General features: G+C 52.6%; 1 protein-coding gene and 1 pseudogene across 1 annotated transcript in view; both read right to left on the reverse strand.

The window, feature by feature from the left end:
* The window catches only part of LOC136303544 (class I histocompatibility antigen, F10 alpha chain-like), a 41,340-nt pseudogene extending 39,551 nt beyond the window's left edge, over positions 1–1,789 (reverse strand).
* Positions 1–24,591, reverse strand: part of LOC136303562 (uncharacterized) — a gene marked incomplete at its 5' end in the record, with an annotated part of 1,177,971 nt that overhangs the window by 235,656 nt on the left and 917,724 nt on the right. The gene's annotated exons all lie outside the window — the stretch shown is intronic.

Below are 24,591 nucleotides of genomic sequence, written 5' to 3' on the forward strand. Positions count from 1 at the left end.
CACTTGGGAATGGCGGAATTGCCGTGGAATTTCCATGGCTGTATCTCACTGTCATCTCTCCCGGCGCGGGGGATCAGGTGTAGCCAGGGTTGCGGCGGTCCGGTCCAGGGGCGGGACGAGGACGACTCGTGCAGGCGGGGTTTTGGGGCCGGGGCTGGCGCAAGGGAATGGGTCTTCCCGGGCTTCACCAACCAGGTCCGAAGGCCGACCCGGGAGAGCAGGTGTACCCAGGATTCACCAGCCAAGCCCTGGGTCAGAACGGCAGCGGACAACAGGTCTACCCAGGGTCCTGGAGGTCCAGGGACGGGACGAGCGGTCTAGCCAGGATTTTGGAGCCAGGTTTGGCGGGCGGCGCGGGGGAACAGGTCTACCCCGGCATTCAGCAGCCAGGGACCAAGTCCGGCGGCGGACAACAGGTCTACCCATGCATTCGCCGGCAAGGGACTGTCTGGCCGAAGAGAACAGGTCTACCCAGGCCTTGGGCAGCCAGTTAAAATCTGGCGGCAGAAACAGGTCTACCCCGGCATTCACCAGCCAGGAACAAAGTCCGGCCGCGGACAACAGGTCTACCCAAGGGTTGGGCAGCCCGACACCAAGTCCTGCCGCAGGCAACAGGTCTAAGCAGGGGTTGTGCAGCAAGGGACTAAGTCCGGCGGCGGATACCAGGTCTACCTAGGGGTTGGAGAGCCATGGACCAAGTCCGGCCGCGGAAAACAGGTCTACCCGGGACTTGGGCAGCCAAGAAACAAGTGAAGCGGTAGACAAGAGGTCTACCCCGAGGCTGGGCAGCCAGGGCCAAAGTCCTGCCGCGGACAGCAGGTCTACCCCGGGGCATTCGGCAGCCAGGGACCAAGTCCGGCGACGGATAACAGGTCTACCCAGGGACCAAGTCCTGCCGCGGAAAACAGGTCTACCCCGGGGCATTCGACAGCCAGGGACCAAGTCCTACCGCAGACAGCTGGTCTCCCCAGGGACTGTCTGGCGGCGGATAAAAAGTCTACCCAGGGACAAAGGCCTGCCGTGGACAGGAGGTCTACCCCAAGAAACGAGCCCTGCCGCGGACAACAGGTCTACCCAGGAAACAAGTCCGGCGGCGGAAAGCAGGTCTACCCAGGAAACGAGTCCTGCTGCGGACAGCAGGTCTACCCCGGGGCATTCGGCAGCCAGTGACCAAGTCCGACCGCAGACAGCAGGTCTCCCCAGGGACAAAGTCCTGCCGCGGACAACAGGACAGCTGCCGGTCCCTGTGCAGCACAAGGAAGCCGCAGGGCGGGCGCCCGGGCGGCAGCGACAGCCGCTCCCTGGGCAGCGGCTTGAAGCCAGCGCGCCCGTCCCGCCCGTCCGGCAGCAGCTGCTCCCTGGGGAGCTGCTGGGAGCCGCAGGGCGGGCGCCTGTGCCCCTCCCGCCCCGCCACCGGCTGCTGCCTGTTGGCCGTGCTCCAGCGCCTGATGCGGAGCAGGAGGTCGGGGCGGTCGTGGCGAAACCAGGGGTTGGTGTAGTGGAGCCAGGCGCCGGCATCGCCAAGCCAGCCCGGCACCTTGCGGAAGCCGTAGCGGTTGAGCTGGCGCAGGAAGTTGCATAACTGCGTGGCCCGGAAGGTGTGCGGGGCCGGCCCCTGGGAGCCGCCCGGGCCGAGCAGCTCCCGCTCCAAGAGGAAGCGGTCGATGAGCAGCCCCCGGGCCTGGCTGTCCCAGCGCACGGAGCGGACGCGGGGGCTGTTTGCCAGGCACCACAGCTTGGCGGGGAAGGTGCCGGCACTGAGCCCGGCGGGCAGCGGCAGCTCCGGCATGGCGTCGATCGCCAACAGTGGCCACAACGGCTGGAGGGCAACGGCCGCAGCACAGCACGGCTCGGCACTTTGCGGTTAGGCTCGGCTCAGCACGGCACAGCCGAGCACAGCACGGCTCGGCACAGATCAGCACAACTCGGCTCGGCACGGTAGGGCACGGGAAGCCCGTGGCCAGGGTGGGCTCTGGGAGCAGTGGTGGACTCTGTCCCCACGCTGCATCCTGTGCCTGGGTCACCGTCGGTGACGGGGGAAAAGGACATTGCTTTGTCTTGGCTGGGGAAAGGATGAAAAGGGGACATGAGAAAGCATCCTTTTGGTCACCTTTTCAGCAGACTAACTGTTTTTTTCTCACCATCTCTGCCTGTTTTTTGCAGAGTTGGAACATCTTTCATGATTTGGAGTCAGCAGCAGAAGCAGGAAGGGGCAGTGATTTTGTCAGCATTGTCATCAAAACGCTAGTGCTGCCCCATGGATGGATGTTGCTTGATGCAAGGGATGAAAGGCCTTCACTTGTAGGGCGCTCACGCCGGTGTCTTCCCAAAGGACGTTGCCATTTTCTTTCCTCAGGAATCGCTTCTTCTGTTTTTCCCCCCATCTGGGGAGATTTCCAATGCAAATGCCTCCTGCAGCCAGCTCTTGCCAATGCAGACTGACAAAGGAGATCTTGCAATGGACAGAGACTCCCTAGAGCTGGTGTGGAGAGGTGAGGGGCCAAGGTTTGTCCTTTAGTCTTGAAGTCTTGTTGGGGAGCTGATTGTGCTTTGGGGGACTGACAAAAATGATGTGTCCTTAAAGACCACAGAGACTTTGGGGTTGTCATGTTGGGGCAGAAATTTATGTCTGAGAACTTTTTGAAATGCCTTTTTTTTTTTTTTTCCCCCTCCCCTGCAGAGAACCTTTTCGTACATTTTGGGGAACTTCCGTCTGCTGGTCTCCCAGATCCAGCTGTTTCCCAGGGTTCCTTCCCAAACTGAGGAGTAGCCCATGGCCTCCACTCTCCAGCTGGAACAGAAAGAAGCACAGAGCTTGCTGTTGCGGGAGAAGAGCTTCTCTTTCCTGCCGGCTTTCCCTTTGGGGCAGGTTGGTATGTGCTCATTTGATAAAGGGAGGTTTAAACTCTGGAGGTGTTGCATTTCAAACTGCTCCAGCCTCGAGCTCTTGTGTGGGTATCCTTGGACAAAAGGCCTCCCTGTGTGAGCTCCCAGTGGGCTGGTTCAGTAAGGAAGTTGATATTTCAGGCTTGTGACTGCTGAAAGCAGTTGGTTTCTGGAGGTGTCCGGAGCTGGGAGCGACTACTTTTCTCGCCTGGCTGCAGAAAAGGTAGTGGGAAAGTGGGGATTGCACTTGCAGAGATGGCAATCAGGGGTGTTTTCCGAGAAATGGGCTGGCAGAGAGGCAGGTCTTGTGCTCAACTGGCTGTGTGTTTGTTTTGGTGGTGGGGAGATGTTGTAATGAATCAGCCGAGACTCCATAGCCTTCATGCAGATAAAGCCAATTCTTTATTCACATCGCTTCTTTTGTCCAGTTTTCAGGGACCTCATGCACCACACCCATTGGCGGGTAGTTTTCTTACTGCCTCATTTATTGGTCAGAAGGTCATTTGTGTGTATGTGCTAAGTTTCAGGTTGTTTACATTTTTCCTTGGTGGGTTCTGATGGAACAGAGCTAATATTTATGCAGATGCACTTGTTTTTCTCCCTAGGAACGGGCTGTTTTGTGAACAAACTTCACCTTCTCTAAACAGTTTTCAACTGGGAACTTGCAAGCTATTGCTAGCTGCTTAGCTAAAGTAGCATGGCCTCATCCATATTCCATAAGACCTTTCTTTAATAACATTTTTTACCTGTCTGCAACAGGGAGAGTCACAGACACAGACACAGACACCAGCTGAAGCAACAGTGTCATTTACTATCATGCAGGAGTGCAAAGACAAATCAGAAAAGAAGAAGGCAAGCAATGCACCTCATCACTGGTACAAAAGGTTGCCTCTAGTGATTAAGAAAGATACATCAGCAGACACCCTTTTTACTTTATCCTTCATCCAGATCCACTCATCAGGTGGGGAAAGCTGTCCCAGCAAAGCTCGGGAAAGTCACTGCGAGGAACTAGGAAATCCTACACTGCCTCCCCCTTTCTTGGCCACCAGGCTTCTGGCTGCACTGTGAGAGTAGCCCAGCTTTGACAGTGGTGAACGAGTAATCTGACAGACCTTCTGGGGCAGGAGATCTGATTTCCTTCTCCTCTTGGTTTTCTCCCTGAGCCTGTCCAGGGCTCAAGGAGGAAGCAAGGCCAGATGTGGCCTTGTCTGGTTTCTTCATGCTGAAAGATAGAGACGTGTTTCACCAATGAATGAATGCATAGATCCTAATGATAGTAACACTTGGTTAAGGAGCAGATCCATTGAAAGTTTGGTTGGAAGGGTCATCCAGAGGGCAGATTTAGCTCAGGACCTGTTGTTCAGGCCTTAGTTTTTCAGTATTTTGTGGTGCAAATCAATGCCCTGGAAAGCTGGAAACAAATGAGTCCCTCTTGAGCACGTTTCAGAGCGGGAGCAGGATTAGCCCTGCAAGGCTGGGCTAGGGCCAAGAGCAGAGGGCCAGCAGGCTGCATTTGCCCAGAGGCAGCCGTCCAGACCAAGAAGGCCACTGGAGCCCAGGCCCTGAGGTGCCCGAGGCTGCCTCCCCGCTGTGCAGCTCTGCAGAGCCCGTGGAGCGCAGGGTCCCGGGCAGCCAGGGCGGCCCGGCTGCCTTGGAGCACGAGGGGTGTCCCAGAATGCTGCGACCCTTGGCTTTTTAACTGTTGCTCAGAGTCTTGTCATTAGTCCACACTGTCTGACATGTTTTCCTTTCCTCTCGCATATTGAAGAGAGCTTTTTGAGAAAAGTGGCTGATGTAGTTTCTGCTGGTGCTGGTGCTTTAGTCTGCAGGTCAGGGCAGGTGGTTTGAACCAAGGACGGAGTCCGCAGTTAACACTGCAGTTTTGCCGAGTCAAGAAAACCGTTCACAACTGGGTGACCGATGCTGAGCAGCTTTGCTAGTTTTTGGAAAGTTATGACCTTAAAAAAGCCAACAAATGTTCCTACATGAGGGTACCAGCAGTGTCCCAAAGATCCCAACTTTTTCCACCTCTTTTCTGTGTCTTTGGTGTTTCTAAGTTCCCCATTCCCCAGCAGGAATGAAAGCATGTATGATAATGTGAGTGATTTGAGAGCTCTGTGTTGTGCGCTGCCACATCAGCGTTGATGACAGGCTGGACATGGACAGGTGTGTCGAGTTCAATTCATCCCAGTTCTGTGCCAACAGCAGCCCCAAGATGCCGAGAAGAACAAGGACGGTGGGTGGGTGTGCACGCACAGCCCTGTGGGCTGACTGCTGTGTGGGCAGAAGGTTCTCAACAGCAGTACATCTTCACTCCCCCAAGTGGGAAGAATATATCAAATCTATATGAAATGAAAATATTTATGAAACTGCACTCAATGGTACATATTTATATGTATCATAGATGCAATTTATCAAATATAATGCTGCATATTCTATATTTTGATATGCCATAATCAATAGAATCTATCAAATATAGAGTTGATCTTTCCCTAAGCTATTGCCTGTGGGTCCTAGAGGCCATCTCCTAGTGTTCCTACATTTGTGTTTTCTGGTACTAGTTCTTATAGCAGCAACTCCCCTGGGAGTTAGTTCCTCCAGGGAACTTCACACCAAGGGCTTCCATCACTGTTGTGGCTGTGGGAACTTGTTGCTTGCCAGTTCTCCCCCAGAATCCTTGTGGATTCTGGAGCATGTCAGCACAGGTGTCCATGGCCCTTCCTTCATCCCCAGCCTGCAGCACTCACAGCCCTGCGGCCTCCCCCTTGCTGCAGCTCATTTGCAAAGTGCTGCCAAAGGCAGCGGAGCTGGCTCAGGATCCCTGTTGGCTCCTGGGCTCCAGGATGACCTTCAGAGGGACACTTGGAGCGCTTCCTGAAGAGCTGCCCGTGGCATGGCGGGTGGATTTGTCCTCCCTGGGTGCCTCTGGTTGGAGTTGAAGGCTCCGTGGAGTCCCGGAGTTTTCTCAGTCGCCCTTGCAGTGAGTACTCAGCCAAGGTGTGGCTCTGCTGCCATCCCAAATCTGCACCTGCCTTGCCCAGCCTGAGTGCAAGTGAGGCATGTGCTGGGCATGGATGGAGATTTCCATGGCCAAAATCCTCCAATATTTACAACTGCTCATTGCTCTGGACAGCACAAATCACAAAACACCCATCGCAGTTGACAATTGTAATTTCTTGCAGATTCCTACAGCTGCGCTGCTGATCGACAAATACACCAGAATTGATTTCACATGGAAAATGTCATTTATTACAAATCGCTACACCCGCGCTGACAATACAGAACTATGCCGATGTCAATTTAAGTTTAAAAAAAGGAATTTTTTAAATTTTTACAACAATGCTATGTAAAAATATACAAATATCTACTTCAGTTAAGAAAACCTTAATTTATTGCCAACATCTACAACAACTCACTAGACACAAAGATCAATTAGGTGTTTAGCAACTTAATTTATTACATATTACTGCAAGCCTAAAGCCCATCTAGGAATACAAAAATATCAGTAGTTCTATCTAAACAGTCGTCTACAAAGATCTCAATCGATACAATGACACAACTATACATCTCCAAACATGTTTAAATAGAAAGATACACCCAGATACACCCACCTCAAAATACAGAAGTCAATACACAGATGTAAATAGAAAACTAGATCTATTTACTTCTAGGAATACCAATATACCTATTTAAAGAGCCATATAACTCCAACTGCATGAATAGAAATACCTACACAACTGTATTCATAAGAAATAGAATTAAAACACACATAGAACAGCATACTTACATATACATATACTTACATCCATATATACATGTGTTATTACAAAGATGTATGCATATATACAGACACATATATAGGTAGCATACATTTATAAATATACCAAGATACATACAGAAATATGCCTATACAATAAGCAACCCGCATATCGAAATATCCATGTAATTATTCCTCTCTATGCTACAGTCCATATATCTTTAAACAGAAATCTAAGCAGAGGGATTCCCGCCGCCCCATCTTCAAAGCCTTTCACTCTGTTCTTGCTTCCTCCCCTGCAGAGCAGCGCCCCTGGACAAGGACAGCAGATGGCACATGTGCGAAAGCAAAGGGAACACTGAGTAAGAATCCAGATGATTCCCTTGGCAGCACCTGCCCTTCAGTCAGGGAAGGGAAAATCTCAGCGCTTCCCCAGGAGGGTGAGAAAGAAAAAATTTGGCCAAAGCCCACGGCCAAAGGCCAGGCCACCCTCACCCCCAGCTGCCTCACCGGCCCTGCGGCCTCAGCCGGGCTCGGGGCTGGCAGCAGCAGCTCCCTGGTCCCTGCTGGAGCTGGTGGCCTTCAGCTTATCCCTGCTGCCTCCTGTCAGTCTCTGCCTGTCCTCAAGGTCTGCAGGGCAGCCGTGGCAAAAGTGGAGCCTCTGGAATTGGTTCCAAGGCCTGGCAGAGCTGCAGGCCCGCAGCCCTCTGTGCTCCCTGCTGGCCCCCTCCATCCCCTCAGCCCCATCGTCCCCTCGGCAAACCCCCGGCCCCCTTTGGTTTCTTCAGCCCCTGCCAGTCCTCTCACCCCACTCAATCCCTTCTGACCCATCCCGGCCCCTTAGACCCCCCTCAGCCTGCGCCCCTTCCCTGTCACCTCAGTGCCACCATGGCCCTCTGCTCCCCCACAGCCCTCAGTCCCCCCGCAGTCAAGGTCACCATCCCTGCAGCGTCAGCGCCTCCTCGGCCCCCTCAGCCCCCTGTGTCTCCCCGTCCTTCAGCAGCTCCTCAGGGGACAGTGCCTGGGGCCACCGGCAGCTCCCAGCGCTCCAGGGACAGCCGAGGCTGGAACTGCTGCTCCGCCCGGCCCGGCCGCCAGCTCAGACCCAGCACAGCAACAGGGGACACAGGGGGCACAGGGGGAGAAACACGAGCTGAAACAGGCAGCTGAGCGGGGAAAGAGGTAAAAATGCAGCCTAGGCCTACACAAACATCACTCTATCCGTCTCTATCGATTCACAGACCGTCACGGGGCTTTGCTTTGTGATGTCAGGGCACGGTTGCCACGTGGTCGTGGTGACATCGCAAGGTTGCCTTGGTGCACGGAAGGCCTCAGGGGTGTCAGAGCAGCTCTTGGCCTTGCTCGGTGCAGGAACTTGGTCCTGTGCTTGAGGCTTTTGTCAGTGGGCAGCTGCTGACTGACAGGAGACTTCTTTTAGCTAGCGTTAGAGCGCAGTCTGCAAACTTGCACAGCAGTTGCCACAATGATTGGGCAACTCGCCGCTGCAGTTTTCACTGTTTATGGAGTTACTTATTCCTGCTATTTCCTGACTCACCTGGCAGGTAAGTAGAGGTTTTCCCTGGGTGTCACCTAACCTGGTTTTTGTGTCTTCCTGCTCTTTCTTAGTGACTGAGTTGATTTGGAAACAGAAAGGCCATTGGGATGCCGCTTGGGTAAAGCTCCTGTCAACACGTTCAGCTCAAAAGGGGGTGTCTGTAGCCACGGCCGTGCGAGCAGCATTTGCAAGGGAACCTGCAGGGGTTGCGTTCCCTCCGTGGGAGAGTCTGTGGCAGCAGAGTTTGCCAATTCCTCCATTGCTGGGTCGAGCAGGAAAACTTTGAAAATGTAGACTGGGAGACCTTCTTGGAAGGTCTTCTAAAAATGCTCTGGTTGTCTCCAGTTTTCTCAAAGCATCTGCTTCATTTTCCCTTGCCCACTGCAGGTCACCTGAGCCGGGTATTCAGAGGTGCTGATCCCGAGGTGAGTAAGGAAAGAACATTTGATGTTCCTGGTGTTTAAGATTTGTGCAGCAAGCTGTGAGCTTGGCCTGTGGCAGTAGAGTGTAGAGGGGCAGCTGAGTAGGCTGCAAGAAAATCCATTTCCATGTCTGCAGCAGCAAGAGCAGAGGCATCACTGACTATTTCCTAATTTTCCATTTCAGAGCTTTAAAAGAACTAAAAGATCAGTTTTGCAGAGAGAATGGTGCTTCCTGATAGTAGTCAGGGGGGAATATCTAATTTGGAGCAATTTGCAGTGTCCAGTTGAATCAGCCCATTAGAATTTAGTCAGAGTGACTTGGAATCCCCTTGCTCTCCAAGTTGATGATTTGTGCTTAGTAGAGCTGGTTCTAGAGCTGAAGAGAAAGAAGGTTCTAAATGATAGGTCATGGCCTGTGTCTCACGCTCCTGTCTGTCCACAGATCCCAGAACCAAGAGCAGACTCTCCTCCGGCTTCCTCTGCTCCTGGACAAGAAGCCGAAGAGGAGCCAAATGACCACAAGGCTCCAGCTGTGGTCACACCACAGCCGGAACTTTCCCAGACAGTAAGTGCCACTTCTGGAGGGTGCTGTCTTTAGTGCGAGGCAGAGCTGCAAGTTTCTGAGCAGCCAGCTCTTGCTTTTGGTGGCTGAGGATGCTGAGTGCTGCAGTCCTGCCAGACCTAGCCATTCCCCTCAGCCAGTGACAGCTGGAAAATGGGCTTTGAGCTGCCGTGTTTAGGCCCCAGCTTGCTGGGATTCTGATAGGGGCCAGCCTGGAGCAGGAAGGCTCCCTGTCTGCAGAGGAGGGAGCATGTCAAAGGCACTGTGCTCAGCCTTGGTGGATACGTAGGGGACGCTGTGGCCTGGGGACACCTGTCCCTCTCCACAGACGTGCCAAGTACCCACAGGCACCAAAAGTCTTGATCTGAGAACACAAGCTCTTTGGGGTGGTTTGTCCCCGTGAGCTTCTTGGCTGTGCTTACCCGGGAGCACTTCAGAGACACGCTGGGGACGTGGAGTTGCTGTTTGAAGACAGGGATTTTGGTGCCTTTGTTGCCAGGTTGTTCTTTTGCCTCTTCAGGCAGAGCAGTCAGTAGCAGAGCTGACAGGCACTCGGAGTCCACCTGTCTTTTGGCTTTTAAAGAGCTGCTAAGAGATGATGTGTTGTCCATGAATCTTTGGGGGGCCACTCTTCTCTTGTTTTGCAAAAGACCCGTTCCCTGTCAGCTTCCAAAGAGGCTGTTGGAGCTTCAGCCCCAGAGGGAGGCTGATTGTACTGCTAGTGTCACAGTGGGACAGAGTGAAGGGCAGGAAGAGGGGAATTCAATGGAGCTCTTGGGACTGAGGAGGCCAGGAGTCCCCCAGGCACTGAAAGCACAGAGCCTTGTCATCTGCAGAGATCAGCACTGGGACAGGAGGGTTACAATGGAAGCAGAGGTGGGCAGGGAAGCAGAAAGAAGTGGCTGAATGAGTATGATTTGTACGCTGAAAAAGGAAAAAGCTGAGCCTGATGGCATCTCCCAATCACTTGCTCTGCATTTGTTTGTACAGAACGTGGAGGCAGAGGCACAAGCAGAGCCGCCCAAACCTCCGAGTGACACGATGGCAGCAAGGAGGAAGAGCAGGGAAGACATCAGAAGAACTGAGGATCAATGGAAACTCCATCAGGAGAGGGGCAATCAACAAAACCATGTAAGCGGAGGAGTAGTAGCCACTCCCCTGATGGAAGGTTCTGTCTCTTGTTCTTCACCGAACTTTGGAGACAAGCTGCAGGCAGAGCTGCAGAAAACTCGGGCTAGGATCAAGGCACGGGAGAAGAGGCTGGAGGAAGAAATGGAGATTCTAGCAGAAGACCGAGCGAAAATTGGTCTCCTCCTTGAGAAGCGAGAGGCTCTACAGAAACAAGTGAGTGAATGAGCAATAGCCACTGCAGTCACCAACCTGGTGCTTTCTGCCCTTCGTGCCTTTCCCCTGCAGAGCAGCAGGGGGGTGGGGTGATGCCTCTGAATGCCATCCTGCTCCAGTGTGTGCCACAGGCACTCTGAAGGACACTCCCTGCTCTGCTGAATCTCAGCTGCTGCCTTGCACAGTGGCACTAGTGCTTTGGCCTTTTGGCCAGCAGTCATCTGAATGCATTCCTGCTGGCCTCTTCCTGCTCTCCTTGTTTCTTGAGGTGTTCTTGCAGGGGAACACGGTGACCCAGATGGATCTGGAAAGAAGCTGTCTGTATCCCTTGTGAATCTGGTCCTCTCCCTTTCCTCAGAGTCGATGACTCTTGGCTGCAGGGACAAGCTGGACTCTCTGACTGCTTTGTTCTCTTTGACTTGAGGTGGAAGTGTTGACATCTCGCCTGGCAGCCTGCAAAGATTTCCATCAAGTGACTGGCAGCAAGGAGGCCCAAGATTCCTGTGAGGCACAGAAAGTGTCCCAAGCAGCAGCGCTGCCGGTTGGGCACGTTCAGAAGATGCCGGAGGAAAAGAGGACTCCATGGGAGAAGGTAGAACATTTGAACAAAGAGCTGCAAGTGTGTCTGCAGCCCTTGGAAGGGGAAAAGCGTCCTTGGGAGAAAGCGGAATGGTCATTTTGGCAGTCACCCTTCAGAAAATCCATGCAAATGCATTTTGGAGAAAATGGACAATGAATCTGGCCTTGCACTCCAGTCAAACCAGCCTTTGGCTTTGAGCCATCCAGTTTGAGGAGTGGACATCAGAACAAACCCATGGCAGAGCCCTGCATGTGGCTGACAGCATCTTGCTAAGGGCTTGCATTTGAAATGGGATCTGGGGCTAATCTCTGCCAGCCACTTTTCTTTCTGACACCAACTCCTTTGTTGTCTCAGATCTCCACAGGCTCTTCTGTTGAACCTGCAGGAGCAGCAGTGTCACCTGAAGGCACTAGTGCTGGCCAAGCTGTGCAGTGGAACCCGGGCAGTTCGTTCATCTCCAGCACTGACAGGGCTTCTGCTCAGCAACAGGAGATGGAGGATGATGAGGATGAGTCCCTGGAGCTCCTGAGTATGTCTTGTGTCTTTCTTCTCTGAGGGACAGTGTATGGTGTCAACATGCCAGCACAGCTGGACCCAATGATCCTCCTCACTTTGGTGTCCCAGGAGCATTTAGGGCTCCCCACAGGAAAGGCTGTGCTCCAAGGCAGCAAGAGAGTGCTCTGGGTGTTCCCGCTGCCTCTGAGGGCAGCTTGGACGTGCCTGGGGTTTGCCTGAGCTTCCCCAGCTGCTAAAGGCAGAAGCAGGGGTTGTCCTTGCATCAGCAGAAGGCTGTGAGCTAGCAAATGATCTGGGCAAGTCCTGTGTGCTAGTGGCCAAACTGGATAGAATAGTTAGCTTCCTAAATTCTCCTTAGACTCCTGACTTCTCATCTGCCATCCGAGCAAAAAAAAACCTTCACGGAAAGTGATTGGTTTTGGCATTTTGTCTTTTGGTTGTGGTTTTAGTTTGGGGTTTTTTTCAGATTTTTTTTTGGGTAGAGACGTTTTCTCCATCTTAAAGGAGCTCTTCTGCCCCATGTGTCTTAGTGGCGTCATTTTGATGACTGTTCCTATTTACCACTACTACATCTGCAGGTTTTCTAATGAGAATATTATATATTTGTTAGTGAGGACTCTTTGGAAAGAACATCAGGTGACAGCAGAAACAGAGAGCAAGAGCTGTTTTTTTTGTGCCCCCAATGAAAAAAACAGATCCTTTTATTACAATCTGTATTTAATATCCTAGTTTTGTTCCTAGGAAAGATACCTCCAAGAGACACAGGCCTGGGGCATGATCAGATAAAAGTGCACTGTAGGCATTTCTCAGGAGTGAGCCTCCAGCCCCTCTGCTGTATATTCCTCAGATCCATGGCACTTTTTCCTACCTGATTCCCAGTCATTCCCATGACTGTTAGAATGCTACCCACTGGCCCAAGCCCTGCTCAGATCAGTCTCTAGGAAAACAAATCAAGCCCTTTGTGATTCTACAGCACAAGTCATTGAAGCTGCTTCTTGCCCAGAGCAGCTGCCGGTCCTGTGCCCTCAGATAAGAGCTGGTGGGGCTGAGAAGAGAGCCCAGCTGACGCTCTGTCTCCCGTCACCTGTTGGCACAAAAGGGCACTGACGTGCACCTGGCTGTGTCTGCTCTCCAAGCCAATCCTGCCGTGTCCTCAGTGGGGGCAGCAGCTTGGAAGGGGCTGGGTGTGGCCGTGCCTTCTTGCCATTGCTTGTCAGTGCTGGTGCCTGGGCTTTGGCAGCTTTGTGGCGGTGGCTGCCCTGGCCCTGAGGGCTGCTGTGAGCGCCGAGGCTGGAGCCTTCCTTAGCTGGGAGAGTCCCGCTGCCGGCCGGCTGCTGCAGCGCGGAGCTGCCCCGAGGCAGCAGCCCCTGCTCTGGGCCGGCTCCTGCACGGCCTGGGCTGGGCTCACAGAGGGTCAGCATCTCCTCTGGGCAGCTGTCCGTGTCCCGCCGGCACCTGAGGAGCACTGCTGTCCCTGCTGCCCTTGCCCGCTGCGGGAAGGTGGGCACGTGTGTGGGGCTGAGAGGGCGAGTGCAATGGCAGGGACTGATCCCTGCTGTCAGGGGGAGGAGAAGCAGTGTGGTTCTTCACGTGGGCCACGGGCAAGGGCGTCTTCCAGCTCAGCCTGCTCCTCAAGGGTGAGGGTCCTGCTGCTGAAGGCCCCTTGGGATTGGTTAGAGCATGAGCTGCTTGGGTTTACAAAGGGAAAGGCATTCTTTTGGTAAAGTGCTGCAAGGTGGGGAAGATGCCCTCCTCTCCTGGGAATGCATCTCCCTGTGCTTTGTTTGCTGTCAAGAGATCTCTTCAAAGGACTGTAGAAATCAGTGCTGGCCTGCTTGTACTGCAGAGCTGCCTGTCTTGTTGCAATTCTTGCAGTTATTGTTGTTACGCAGCTGGCCACAAAGGACTCAGAAGGCCAGACTGTACAGCCCCAGCAGGGCTGCCTTTTGTATCTCCTGGATAGTGGGATCTCTGCTTTCAAGTGAGCATCTTGCATTTTGTTTCCCTCAGGGCAAATGGCGAGCATGGAAAATCCCCGAAGGAAATACATTGAAGAGGAAATTGTTGGCAGAGGGTGAGTCCAACCACAGTTGCTTCTACACAATCATGGGGCAACGACTTGCTGCTGGAATATCTGTCAAGGGTGAAGTCAGGCAAGTTGCAAACATATTCAGACACTGGGGTTAGTCTGCCCCATCTCTCAGTACCAGCCAGAATTTGGAAGTGTGGTCAGAAGGAATTGTCAAAGACACTTGGATTTCATTGCCAGAAACAGCAACCACCCCTTTTTGTAGCAGGCAGATAACTGTTTGAAGGAACATTTCTTCCCAAGAGTTTGCTGAAGGAAATAGTGTGATCAGGATAAAAACTGCCCAGTTTAGAAACTGAAATCCAAGACGAAAGAATCACCTGGCCTTTTGAGCTGAGGCACTAAAGCCCAATGCTTCAGAAACAGGCCCAGCGCCCATGCACTGGAGAGGAAAATGCATCATCTGCCTTCTGGCAGAGCCCTCCTGCATGCTGCAGGTTGGAGGCATTTCCAGCAGACATCTCCTGTCTGGGCTGGCTTTCACTCCAAGGTCTAAATGGCTTCTCCTTTCTTTGCTGCTGTTTTGTTTCTAGGGCTTTTGGAGAGGTTTGCAGAGCGATCGACACTGCCACAGGAGGACAGGTAAATGTCAAGAGCCCCTGCAGATTCTGCTGCTCTCCAGGGCTTTCCTCTCTCGTGTCAGCTGTGGCTGCAGCTGTGGCTAGAGCTGTGCTGCAAAGGCACAAGAAGCACAGACTGGTGCCAGGCTGCCAGCTGCATTTGGGACAGTCTTTGTCCTGCTCAGCTGCCAGAAGGAAGGCAAGGAGGGCAGCAGTTCCTTTCAGAGAAGGACGCTCTCCCTGGCTCTCAATTGCTCCAACAAAGGGGCATCTCACTGCTCTCTGGGGCTACGGCTTCAGAGTCCTGAATTCCTATTTTTGGCTGCCAGCAAATACATCTGAATGTTCCTGGCAGTTCCTTAGGCACCTGCAGTGCTGCACTTGGGAACTGCACGTGGGGAGAGATCTGCAAGGCGTCCCTAAAAGCCCCAAGCCCTGCCTATAGCCCGAGATGTATCCACAGAGTACCAAGGCACGCATTTCTTCCTCTGAAGTACGGACAGAGAAACAGAGAGTGTCCTCAGAGCTTTGGGGGGTGAGAGTTGAGACACCATTTTTAACAAGTGGACAAGGCAAATTGTGGTCAGTGGCCAGGTGTCCTGGAACTGGCCCCCAAAGGAGCAGAGAAATGAGCTGTAGGAATGTCAGTTCCTAATTACTCCTTTGTCTAATCGCAAGGCATTTTGGCAGAGCTCACCTGTGTCATTGCAAAATCACTCGCTCCATGTGTGTTGTGGTCTCATTCCACCAGCTTCTAAAGTTACTGATTTTCTGTGTCATTCTAGGTGGCCATCAAGAAAATCAATCTTCAAGGACTGAATAGGAATCAACAAGCGCTTAATGAAATCATGGTCATGAAGAAGAATAAGAGTCCCCACGTTGTGGATTATTTAGACAGGTGAGTGGTCATGGTCTCTTCCCATGAAGGTTTGTTTCCATAGTAAAAGCATGCGAGGTTAAAACCCCACTTTGGACACTGGCAGAAAATAGAGCTGTTAATAATCAGTTAATTATTATTTCTCTACTCATCTCCAATGGATGGGAAGAGAGTGTATTTTGCCTGCATGTGTCTTCCCTGGCTTTCAAACACTGAGTTGGAACATTGGCCAAAAACCTGAATCAACCCTCCCATACTAAGTCAATACCTTGTAAGCTCACTGCCTCCATGTTGTCTCAGGATTGATTTTTTCAAGTTTCTTCAATGCTGATGAAGCATGCTAGAGAGGATTTCCCTTGGATTGTTGCCCCTCTTTTCCATGACTGGTCATGCCAGGAACACTAGGTGCTCCTTTCCAGAAATACCATGCGGGACAGGTTTTTCATCTTGGCTGATACTAAACTGTACTTTTTGCTTGCTGGCCATCTAAAATATCTCCTTTCTCACAGATGTGCTGTTCTCCGTGAGACTGCACAGACTGCAAACAATGCACAGCCTGGAGGGCATGTCTATTCCTTGAATTCTGTCCTTGTCACAAAGGGACCCGGAAACAAGAATCGAGCAAAGAAACCAATGTATGCATGTTCATCTGCATGGCCTTGTTCCCTTCTTTCAGCTACCTTGTGCTCAACGAACTCTGGCTGGTGATGGAGTACATGGATGGAGGCTCTCTGGATGATGTCATCGCTGAGGTTCGCATATGTGAACACCACGTTGCAACCATCAGTCGAGAGGTGAGGGATCCCATCTGTGCGTCCCAGGGCTTGGGCAGGATTGTCTGGGACAGGGGCTCAGGACACGAGCGATTCCGTGAGCCAGGCTTTGTTTCTGTGTGGCTGATATGCTCTGGGCAAGCAAGAGCATCTCAAGCGAACTGCCTGCCAGTGCCCCTGCACTCACTGGACTCTGTTCTTGTCCTCTTCTCTCCCGCTGTTGCATTCTCACTCTGGTTCTTGTATTTGCTCTTCTCCATCTTGCCTCTCTAAACTTTGGCCTGTCTGCACTGCATTCCTTGCCTGTAAAAGCAAAGGTGGGGGTGGCACTGTTTGAAAGGAGCAGCAAAGAAGAGAGACTCATTTCTCTGAGTCCTCAGCTGGAAAGGTTAGCAGTGCAGCCAGAGTGCTCTGTACTTCTGAGCACATCCAGTGCAGCAGCAGTCATCCTGGCTGGTTTGCAGGGCAGAGTCTACACCAGCAGTTGCTGTTGCTCTTTGACAAGCTGACATGCCTTTCTTTAGAAAGGTGCTGCCCTGCCTGTGTTGTAGCAGCGTGCTCTTGCCCTCAATGGCACTGTCTTCTGCCATTACTCCCCATTCCCCTGCAGAGGGAATCTTGGAGAGCTCTTTCCTTTCTTGTGTGATGAAATCACATCACTGATTTTTGCCCTCCCGTTTCTGGTTTCTCTCTCAGTGCCTGCAAGGACTGCATTTTCTCCATTCCAACCACGTGATACACCGAGATGTGAAGAGCCTCAACATTCTCCTCAAAACGGATGGCTCTGTCAAGCTGGGTCAGTATATTCTTGGGCAGGTGCAGCATTCCAGGGATATGTGGGCTGTGGGGCTGCTTTTGAGTGAGTGCCAGCCCCCCCAAAACGGTGCTGGTGGCAGTGCAGGGAGCCTGTTGTGAGCTTACCACGCGGTGGCAACGTGCACAGACCTATGGCAAGGATCGAGCCGTCCACAGTGGCATTGCTCTGTGTGTGTCCCTTCCAGAGGGAGGGGGCTACAAGTCTAAAGCTTCAGGGGAACAAAAGACACTGCTGGAGGCCGTGTAAAAAATGTGGGGATTTTTGAAGCAGCCAATGCCATATTTCCTTGGCTAAAGTCCTGAGGAAACAGAGCAGGGAGAGTTGTCCAGGAGATTCAGCAGCACATTCTCCAACTTCAACTGGGCAATTCTTTTCCTTGCTTTCCTAATTGCACAGGATTCAAATAAAAACGGTCTTTTGCTTTCTCCCCAGCTGATTTTGGCCTCTCTGCTCAACTCACCCCTGAGCAGAGTAGACGGAGCTTGGTGACCGGGACTGCTTGGTGGATGGCGCCTGAAATTGCAAAAGCTGAGTCCTATGGCCCCAAAGCAGACATCTGGTCTTTTGGAATTGTGGGCATTGAAATGGTGGAAGGAGAACCTCCTTATGGGAATAAAGGTCCTCTCATGGTAAGGTGTAAATACTCTCTGATCCCTCTGTCTTTCTCCCCCATCCCACGTTCCGTGTGCCATTGGACAAAATGCCATTGCCATCTGCTGGAACTACTTCCACCACGGTCCCTTTCTGAAAATGTCCCTGCAGCACATCAGCATCTGCTGGGGTTTTGGTTGCATCCGTGGGGGAACTCAAGCCTTAGCCCAGGCAAACAATCTCCCTTCTCAGGCAACATTGGGCTTTGGCTTAGAAGTCGTTCCAGCTCTTTTGGCCGTGTAGACGGCCCTACTAACAGGAAACAAGCATCTTAGAGCTGCTGTTATCTTTCCTGAAATGAAGGAAAGAAACCCAAACCCAACAAAGTTTCTAAAGCAGTGGTTTGGAGAGAAGTGTACCCCCATTCTTCTCACAGGGAAACTTGCCTTAACTGAGGGATTTCCTTTCTTTACTTTTAATTACCATTGTTTTCAAGAACCAAGGAAAAAGCTTGATGACTTTTATAGCAGCTGTGCTTAAGGGACCAACAAGTGCTGCAGAGATGCTTTTCATGTCATACTCCTTGGAAATACTAGAGTGAGTTAGTAGAGCAAAGTCCCTCTTCCAACTAGCCTGTCAAGCTGCTCAGGTGAATCCTCAGAGAAGCAAAGGTGCTTTTGCTGATATAGTTTCCACTAAGGAGGTCAGTCAATGAAATCAGCTGCCAGGGCAAGATCTGCTGGATGCTGGAAAAGCTGTGGCTACATTGGGCTTTGGGTGTTTTGTTGGTCCAGGAAAGTCATCTCTTCCTCTGTGCCACGGCAGAAACAGCCACTGCAGAGTGCAGCTGAAACAATGGGATCTGGGAGAGCAGTTCCAGATGTGAAAGAAGCAGCTGAGAGACTCGTCTTTCCTTTTTCTCCAGGCTCGATTCCTGATAGCCACCAAAGGGATCCCAGAGCTGCGGCAGCCCAAGCTCCTCTCCCCTTTGCTGCGTGACTTCCTGAGCTGCTGCCTGCAGAGAGACGAGGAGCGGCGCTGGTCTGCCAAGGAGCTGCTGCAGGTAAAATGCCAAGGGGCTGCAGGGGAAACAGTGTCCCAGGGACGGGCTCCTCCTGCACTGAACTGCCAGGCATCAGATGAGCCTCGTCCTCCTCACCTCCACTCTTGGTGCTGTTCAAATGAGAACAGCCAGGAATCCTAGACTGGGCTGGGCTGGCAGGGACCTGTAAGGGTCATCTGGTCCAAGTGCCCTGCAATGAGCAGGGGCGTCTTTCAAGAGATCAGGATGCTCAGACCTGAAATATTTCCAGGCCTGGGGCATTTAGCAGCTCTTGCAGTAAGCTGTGCCACTGTTGTCCCACTGTTCCTCCTTAGACCTACTCTGACTCAATCCCCTTTTCATTGAAAAAAAGATTACCCTGCCTTTGGGGCTCTTAGCTTGGAAAGTAATGGTTCATTCTTGGCTTTTTTGTTTTTCTTTGTGCAGCATCCATTTGTAACATCGGCCAAGCCTACATCCAGCCTGGTGCCACTCATCCTTACCTTTAAGAAGTGGAAGGAGTTGACAGGAATGGACCAGTCACTTAAAAACTTTTTCTTCCATCACCAGCATTGTAGTGGATTGTAGAGTAGGATTTTAGCCTAGGATTGTAGGGTAGTATTTTGGCCTAGGATTGTAAATAAAGTTTCTGAAACCTCAAGTCATTTTGAAGATTGTCCTCCTTCTGAGCCTGTGAGAATGCTCAACATTTCCTTCTGAACTGTCCATTTTTGCTTAGAGGTGGAAAGTGACATTGATGCCTTCTTTGGTACGGTTTGAAGGGGGAGTAGGCTCTTCTTTCGTCATGCTCTCCGGACCGCAGTGCCTTTGGAATATGGCCCAGGGGCTGGGTTTTACCCAGCTGTGGCACTTGTGTTTGAGGCAGAAAGGGCAGTGGCATTTGCAGGCAGAACCAAAGGACGAGTGGGGCAGCCCAAATACCCTGTGCAGATGCAGGCCTTGAGCTCTGACTCGAGAGCATTTGGGTTGCTGCCACTTGCATTTGTATCCCTAAGTGCAATCTCTTTGTCTGGGGGAGAGTTTTGCCCAAGTGAGACAGCAGAAAGATCAGGGAGGCTGCTGGGAAAGGCGCAGAGCTGGTGCAGAGCTGTCAGCGGCTGCAGGGTGAGCCCAGGCCCCGCCTTGCCCAGGCTGGAGCCCCAGCAGAGCCCTGGCAGAGCCCGGAGCAGCCTGAGCCGGGGCAGAGGCAGCTGCAAGGAGGCCCTTGGAGCTGCAAGAGGCAGCAGCCCGGCCCTGGGTGCCTCTTGGGGGCCCCGGGCGAATCCTGCGCTCTCAGAGCCCAGCTGGCAGCCGGCTGCTCCCGAGGGGAAGCGTGGCCGTGCTGGGCACAGCACAGCCCGGTGGCATCGGCCGTCCGGAGCGTGCACAGGAGCAGAGAAAGGCAAACCACAGCCGAGGGCTGCAGGCCTGGCTGAGGATTGCCACCCTTGTGCCGGCTGCCCTCTAACTCCTGGCCAAGGCGAGCAGTGTGTGCAGCGCTCTGGGCACAGGGGAGGGAGCCGGGCTGCTCCGCAGGCTCCGGCACAGGGCAGCCTCCTTCAGGCACGGCGCTTCTGCCGGGGGAAGCGAGGCCAGCGGCAGGCAGGGACAGCTTGTCAGGTCACATCTGCAGGAGCCGGGGCCTCACGCGGCTCTGGGAGGAAGCGCCTGCAGTGCTGGAGTTGTGCACTGAGCCAGAGCAAAGGGGTGAAATGCAGAGTGTTCTGCAGAAATATTCCGGGGCGCCAGGCCAGCCTGCTTTGAGCTCTCTGGCACACAGCAAGCACTGTGCAATGCAGCCCTGAGCTGCTGGGAGAGGGGTGTTAGAAAGGAGCCAACTCTTAGATGAAATTAAATGGGGACAAAGTCATCAAAGCCAAAGAGAACTGTTTCTGAGGAAGGATTCACCTGAGCTGGGTGTGTATCTCCCTCTCCCAAGAGCCAAACACACACACAACACACACACAGAAAATGCTGCTTTTTATTGCCTTTCCCAGCCCAGGGCGAACCGTGTCCCCTTTCCCTTTGGCTGGGTAAAAGGAAACTTGTATTCTGTCCCCACCGCCTCCTTTTCTGTCCCCTCCCCTCTTCTCCTACTTCCCTTTTGGTTTGGTCTTCACGCTGGCCCCTCTTCCAGCTCACGGCAACACCCAACAAATCAACTAGAACAAATCCAAACCCTAAATAACAACACCTAGAACCAACAACTTTCCTTCTTTCTTCTAATAACCCTTCAGCTGAAGCAAAATATTACCTCCTATCTCACTGAGGGAATCGGGCTTGTGCTTGAGCAGTGAACTGATTTGGAAGAGAGTAGAAAGGTTTCAGTAGGCAATTTGTGTTTTTCTTTCTGAATTGCTGAAGGAAAGACACAATGTGGCTTCAGTCAGCAAAAACTTTTTCAAGGTGCATTGAGGAAATGCTTGTGAGCAATTCCCAGAGAAAGAAAGTGTTGAGAAAATGTTGAACTGCAACAAATCATGGATTCCCTTCCCATTAACAGTGTTGAACCCTCTATTCCCCCAGTGCAGTGATTGATGTGTGCAAGTGGCTTCCTTAGCCTTGAGAATAGAGTAGTCTTCCTAAGAATGTAGCTGGAATGCATTCAAGGGGAAAAGAGTGGTTGTAGGAGGCTCTTGAGCATCGGAGGAGAATTGCAGGAATGGGATGTTCCCCAAATGACCACCCGAGACTCTCAAGAGAGCCCTACTCTCCTGTCAGTTACTTCTGAGAAGTGATTTAAATATGTCAACTAATTTGAGGGAATGTTTAGCCTGTGAGTTTCAGCAAAGTAATGAGTAGGTCTTGTTTCCATGGTTACAAATGAGTAGGTGGGATTTCTGGCTGAGCACGTGTTAGGAAAGTGATTCCCCACGCACCCAGCACTGAAATAAAGTCATGCCTCCTTTCTCACACCGAGCTGGCACCAGGGATCGAGCCCTTCTTGGTAACTTTGATTTTAGTCACTTCTATTGAAAGGTGAAAATGAAACCTTTTCCAGCTGTTCCCCTCGGGTTTACATTTCTGGGGGCCAAAGCTCTGTGCTGCAGGTGGCCCGCGTGTGTGCAGAGCAATGCAGCCTCCACAAAGCCCTTGGTTTCCCCACAAGTCGTCATGATTTGTTGCCAGGTGTGCCCAGCTGTGGCAGGAGAAAGAGCCCGCAGTGCAGTGGGCGCCGTGCCCTGCCCAGCCAGGGCTCTCTGGCACAGAGGAGCAGCAGCAGCACCTTTCAACCCACTCCTGCCCTGGCCTCACCTGGGACACAGAAGCCTCTGGAAATCAGCACCACCTGGCCCCTTCCCAGCCTGGAGCAGCTCCTGCTGGTGGGCACATCCTGCACTTCTACTGCTTCCGAACAGGAATCAAGGCACAGGGGGAGACGGACATACAGAGAAGCCCTGGACTAGTGCAATAAATGGGCAAATGCATGGGGGAATGTGTTAGGAATCATTTCAGCTGTCATGCCAATCCTGCCTTCTCTCCTTTTCTCCCTTCACGTTTCCTGTTCTTTTCCCTCTCACATTTCCACCCCTTCCCCCTCTCGAGTCTCACAGTTTTCCTGTCATGTTTGCCTCCCAAGTTTTACTTCTTTTCCCCACCCTTTTCAGCTCCCTTTCCTCACACTTTACCTCTCACATTTCCCCACCTTCCCACTTTTTCCTGCTTTTTTGTTCTCTCATGATTCTCACAGTTTTTCCCTCATTAATCCTACCATTTTCTCCCTTCATGCTTTTCTCCTTTCATCAGTCATTTTTCTCCAGGTTGTCTCCTCATGTTTCTCACTTTTGCCCTCGTGTTTCCCAGCGTTTCCCTCTCCCATTCCTCCCACTTTTCCCCTCACATTTATCGTTCTTTCCCCCTCATGTTCCTTATACTTTTCTGGCACATTTTGTGCCCTTTTTTCACTCTTGTTTCCTGCCACTTTTCCCATCAAACTTCCCACCCTTTTCCCCCCCTCATGTTTTCTGCCTTTTTCTGCCCTCTGGTTTCTCACAATGTTCCCCTCAGGATTCTCACAATGTTCCCCTCACATTTGCAGCCTGTTTCTCTCTCTTTGCCCGCAAACTTTCTCACTCTCTTCCCTGCACTTTTCCCCCATTTTTTCCCCTATGTGTCTCACCCTTCTCCACTCACGTTTCTTAGAATTTTCCCATCATATTTGCTGCCTTTTCCTCCTCTCACCTTCCTCTCCTATTTTCACTCACATCTTCACCATTTTCCCCTCAGTTTTCTCACCCTTTCCCACACAGGTTTCCTACCCTTTTCTTCCCTCACACTTCCCTCCTTTTTCCACTCCCATTTCTCACATCTGTCACTTCATGTTTTCTGCCTTTTTTTCCCCCTCACATTTCTTAACCCACTGCTTCCTGTCAGTGACTCTTTCTCTTCAGTAGCTGATGGGCTTCCCTTCTTTTTTCCTGCAATCGCCTACTCCAAAGAATGGGTGCCAGAGCAGCGCTCCAGGAAGCCCCTGCCCATGGGTCTGCTGAAGAGAATGGCTGTGCTCGACTTGAACAATCTCGTGAAGAACAACCTAAACTGCAGTGAACTTCCTCCTTCAGTTTTGGTTTGTATTTCAATTCCCACATGGAAACTCCCATGGGAACAAACTTTCTGGCTGACTTCAGAGGCCACGACAGAACTGAGTGGTTTCCCTCCTGTCCCCCAGCCCTTCCTGGCCCCAGGGCTGATGGCATTTGTGCTCCCTCAGGTTCATCTCCCCACACCAACACCATGGGGGTGCTCAGGCCTGCTCTGGGCACTGCAAACAGGGGCTCCTGAGCCAGAGCTGCCGTGTCTGTGCCTGCAAGGATGCGGCCCCCGTGTGAGCTGGGAGAGAGGCCAGGGCTGCAGAGGGGGGATGTTGTTGGCAGGTGCATGAGGACGCTCTGGGACGCTGCCCGGGGGTGTCCAGCACAGTGGGGATGGATCAGCCCCTGCTCTGCTGCTCCTTCCCGTCTCCCCCAGGGACCCTGCAGAGCCCCAGCCGTGCTGTTTGCCCCCAGCCTGCCCACGGCCACCCTGGGGCTGCTCACGGGGCTTTTCCGTGCACAGCATTGGGCCTGGGCGTGTTCTGGAGAGAGCCTGGGCAAGGAGCCTGGAGCAGCGAGGCCCTGCCCTGAGGCGTCAGCGCTGCCCCAGCGGAGCCCATGGCCTGTCCCTGCTGCAGCCCCGGCACTGCCAGCCCCAGCCCTGTGCCCGGCGCCGAGAGCACTCCGGCCCTACAGCAACACCAGGGCCAGGAGGGCAGCGGGGCAGGGCCACGGGAGCAGCGCTGCCAACACCAAGGGCTGCTGCTCCTGGGCACAGCTGCTGTGCCAGCACTGATCTGCCCCCAGCTCTCATCCAGAGAAGAGAACCAAAGGGGGATCTCTGCAGAAAACTTGCCTGCAAGATCCTTGGGTTCCTTTAAAGCCACCAGGAGTGCAGCCCCTCATTGACACAGTCTGTGGCCACAGGGAAGGTGGAGAGAAACAAAATGAGAAATGGCACAAACAGTGACACTGCTTTGTGGACAATATTACAAAAGTAAAACAAAGGAAAAGAACCTCCAAAGTAAAGCAACAAGAGGTATCAAAAATGACTTTTATGACAAGTGATTTTGAGACACTGGCCAGCAGTTTAATGTTTGTGAAACCATCCAGCCATCAGTCTTCCACACTGCAGCCTCGAGCTCCTGCTTCCTCAGGCTGTAGATGAGGGAGTTCATGGCTGGAGGCACCAGCGAGAACAGAACTGACAGGGCCAGATCCGGGGATGGGGAGGAGATTGGGGGGGGGCTTCAGATAGGCAAACATGGCAGTGCTGAGGAATAGGGAGAGCACAGCCAGGTGAGGGAGGCAGGTGGAGAAGGCTTTGTGCCGTCCCTGCTCAGAGGGGATCCTCAGCACAGCCCTGATGATCTGCACATAGGAGAAAACAATGAACACAAAACAACATAATCCTAAAGAGATGGGAAAACCAATGAACCCAAACTCCCTGAAGCAGTAGTTGGACTAGGAGAGCTTGAGGATCTGGTGAACCTCGTGGAAGAACTGGCCCAGCGCATTGCCACGGCACAGGGGCAGGGAAAATGTATTGGCCGTGTGCATGAGAGCATTGAGAAAGGCACTGGCCCCGGCAGCTGCTGCCATGTGGGCACAAGCTCTGCTGCCCAGGAGGGTCCCGTAGTGCAGGGGTCTGCAGATGGACACAGAGCGGTCATAGCACATGATGGTCA

This window comes from Chamaea fasciata, unplaced genomic scaffold (assembly GCF_029207755.1).
Source record: "Chamaea fasciata isolate MVZ Bird 193981 ecotype frontalis unplaced genomic scaffold, bChaFas1.0.hap1 SCAF_37, whole genome shotgun sequence".
Lineage (NCBI taxonomy): Eukaryota > Metazoa > Chordata > Aves > Passeriformes > Sylviidae > Chamaea > Chamaea fasciata.